This window comes from Lissotriton helveticus, chromosome 3_1 (assembly GCF_964261635.1).
Source record: "Lissotriton helveticus chromosome 3_1, aLisHel1.1, whole genome shotgun sequence".
Lineage (NCBI taxonomy): Eukaryota > Metazoa > Chordata > Amphibia > Caudata > Salamandridae > Lissotriton > Lissotriton helveticus.
Window position 1 is genome coordinate 5,981,245 of NC_136061.1, and position 3,954 is coordinate 5,985,198.

The 3,954-nt window shown below is 42.8% G+C and overlaps 1 long non-coding RNA gene across 1 annotated transcript; it reads left to right on the plus strand.

The window, feature by feature from the left end:
- The first annotated feature begins 2,506 nt into the window (after positions 1-2,506).
- Positions 2,507-3,105, plus strand: LOC144822031 (uncharacterized). Its single transcript, XR_013608529.1, has 3 exons — positions 2,507-2,636; positions 2,720-2,778; positions 2,857-3,105. It is a non-coding gene; the product is annotated as an uncharacterized LOC144822031 (long non-coding RNA).
- The last annotated feature ends 849 nt before the right edge of the window (positions 3,106-3,954 follow it).

A 3,954-nucleotide genomic window follows, 5' to 3' on the forward strand; every position in this document is an offset into this window, starting at 1 on the left:
CTGAAAGTCCTGACTAGGTGGAGTGACAATATAGCCGATGGAAAACACAAGACACAAGGTTGTATAGAGAGTATGTACAAGAAAATTCGTAAGGAAATCATAAGTATACATGAGAAACGAGAAGCAAAAAGAGCTACCGAGAAAGAATATGACTCTTCTAGTGAAGAGGTAGATAGCGAGAATCCCGACAGAATAGCGTATGTAGGTAGAACTAGACTTTCCGACCGACATTCACGCCCAGATTACAAGAAAGTTTTTCCTCCTTCAGCACCAGAACAGTGTTCTATTGAGCAAGTATTTCAAGCTACCGATCACATTCTGAAATCACGAATAGGTTATAGCGAGCTTAGTACAATGCATGAACAAGAACTAGCCCGATCAGCAGTCCGATGGACTAGTGATTCTACCACGTTTCCAGACGAAACAGTGGCCCAAACATTTCTGAAACTGCCCCCAGCCGAGCAACGTCTGGTGGGCACATATATGATTCAGCACCTCATTACACTGTATGAGGAACAACATTCTGATCCAGGTCCTCTACATGATGTATTGAACGAGTTACTCCAGTACAGATGGAAAGGTCTATGTACCGATTTAATTAGTGTCATTCTAGAACAGCGCCACAAATACCGAACGTTTCTGAATCCACATTTTGTTCACGTCTCACCCCCAGAAAGTAAATCATTCTACATAGACAGACAGAATCCGTCCAGTCAAGAAAGAGGGTGGTGGTCTAGAACGAGTATTTGTTTACACCCCTATCACGAAAATAGAACTCTTGGAAATGAAAAAGTTAATTCCCTGTCATGATAAAAATCCAGCAGGGTTTCACCGTGAATTAAAGGACATGCTCCGTATGAAGTGCAAAGCATGCCCACAGACAATGGAAACTAAGGTTTGGAACTATCGTAACCACACGGTCACTTTGAAATCAATGACGAACTGCAACACAAGTGACGTTATCTATGCCATCATATGTCCTTGTGATCTGGTATACATCGGACAAACTAAACAACATGTCAAAAAGCGGATCCTGCAACATTGCAGCAGGATAAGGTGCCAAACACCAGGCTCCCCCTTGGTGGAACACTTCATGTCTAAATCACATACCCCTGAATCCTTCAAATGGCTGGTGATTGAAAAAATCACGGTGGGACCCAGAGGTGGCAATTTGAACTCACTACTAAACGTTAGGGAGTGTAAATGGATGTACACTTTGGACACTGTTGACAATGGCCTTAATGAACTTGATGCGACTTACTCGCAATTAGCTGGACTTGTACCCGACCAGTAAGATGTGAAACCATAATGTGTGGATGACCCAGGACAGGAACTCTGTTTTGAACTGCACAAATGTATCAATGGGTTGATGATATAGCGATGCAGGAAGTGTAAGTACATGAGCTATCTATACTTAGAGAATAACGTGTTAGATCTTCCACTTAACATCCCTCAGGAGGTTGAGGAGTGATATGGACATGAACACTAGTATTACTATATGTTATAATACCATCATGGGTCCCTAAATACATACTTGTATGTGCATATATTGTCGTTTCACTCTGTAAGTGCCATTGTTTTCCACAGTACCCATGCCTAATGAGCCTCCCTTTATGCGATTATACCGTCATATTGAACTCTGCCACCGGTCAAATGAGTGCGCTATCCCAATGTCCGTGGGTTTGTCTGATTGTATATACACCGATGTGTAAAGAGTTATTCCACCCGATTCCTTAACTCTGTCTCCCGCCAAATGAGTGCGTTGTCAGAATGTCCGTGGTGTTGTCTGATTGTATATACACCGATGTGTAAAGAGTATGTTCACCTGATGAATTATCAGTGCGTTGTCATAATGTTCGTGACTTTTTCGGGTTGTAGAGACACCGATGTGTAATATAGTAACTCAACCAGACCTTTAGACATCCAACCAGGGAATCCCGGGTCCGTAGTGTAAACAGTGTCACCAGTCCGGCGCATGCGCCCCACGTAGTCCTCCAGCCGCGCAGCAGCCAGCGGCAGCACCGCGAGGTGCCGGGACACGCCCCCTAGACACGCCCGCTATTTGTATGGGATTACGAGCGCCTGCGAGCTGTCACTGTGAACGATCCGTCAGCAGTAACACAGGTATGTCCGCTCCGCGCTGTTTTGCGAATCACAATGTCAGAACAACCAAGTATCGGGGAGTAGCGCTCACGGTCTTGGTTAACTCAGGCAGCCCCACTTTTCCAGTTATGGACTAATGATTGTCATAATAACCACACAGTGTATCCACTACGGATGTCGGCTGGTCTCCTAATCGTTTTATAATAATGCGCATGGGATACCACTTCTAAGAGATTTGGCTCCTCTTTTGTCCTCCATAGTCTGATGCGGGCATGATGTCGACCAGTAGGGTTTCTGGTCTCCTTTTTTTTGACGGACTAACAACCTCTATTTAATTCTCTCTTCAACGATGAGGTGAAATATGAAGGAGTACAGTATCTCTGTGTTCTTTCAGATGGTGTAACTTATCTACACTTTGAATTCTATCGCCCGGTGGATGTAGGACGCACGCCACACCCACGGATATACTGTCCCAGTTTCGTCATCTATGACGCCTGTAAGAGACTAATGCTCTTCAAAGACTGGCGAACTCAGTAAGTCATGTTTTCTATCTCGGGCTGATTTACCACGACCTGCCTTCAATATCCTTCCTAATCTTAATCTATTTCCTCTATAGAACAACTCTACAGGCGCGAGTCCTAATTCAGAAGGGACACCACTCGAACGCCTGCTCATGTAGGTACACCGTGACTTTTGCCCTGTTTTTTAATTTCAAATGATTCCATCTAGTGATACACATTTCTGTTTTCCTAGGTGCTCAATGTCACTGTTTTTAATTGTCCTGAGGAAGACCCCAAACTGAGGACCCACCCGCCCTTAACTTGGGGGTCGAAACGTCGACAACATCATCAACACATACACGCCCTACCGAAAACTTGCTAAACTCAGCTCCCGTGTATAGTGTATTTCTAGGGAACAACTGTGATCTGTAACATGACTGGAAATGCTCTGTGAATAAGACAGAATTGTTTATAGGACACAATTCCTTTTCTTTGTCCCTTATTCTTTTCCAAACACACCCTACCCTCCTTTAAATTTCCTTTCTTCTCTGACAATCACCGAGCACTAATTGAAGAATTGTACGTAATTTACCATGTATTGTATGAATATGAAATATAATATATGCGAAACTGTAGGAAACCATTGCGAATAGTTGAATTAAATGCAATCTAAATGATACTTACTTTGCGGGTGTACCTTTATGTTTAAGTAATGGAATGTTTAATTGTTTTGTAATCGACCACCCTTTTTATAACACCGTATGGGAGAATACACGTATCCTGATATCATTAAAATGTTAAAAGTCCTGTTGCCTGCGGGCATATATGAAAAACTCAAGGAAAAAGAATGGGAGGTGGGAGAGAAAAAGATAGATTGGACAGCATTAGAAGCTGAAGATAATACACGAGTACCAGGTACCGGTCTTGGGGATAAAGCTAAAGCTTTGCCCGAATTGTTAATACAAGTTTTGCCAAGATTACTAGCCACGAAAAAGGAAGATTGGGATGCCATCTCAGCCTGTAAACAGAAACAAGACGAAGATACAAGTGATTTTTATTCTAGATTGGAGAAATGTTTTATTATTAATAGTGGTCTGAAAACAAGTAGTGAGTCGTATCCTCATCTTTTTGTTACCAAACTAGTCGAGAATTCAAGTCCACAAGTTAAAAATCGAGTACTGAAAGTCGAAAGTACCTGGCAAGCTAATTCTCCGTCACAGATGCTCCAGATGCTCCAGTATCACCAGAACAGAATCAGGGAAGAGCAGGAACACGAAAGGAGACGTATGAAAGACACGAAAATGAAAGTATTAGTTGTACAATCTGTTCCGCAAGACAGTCAGAAGAGGGG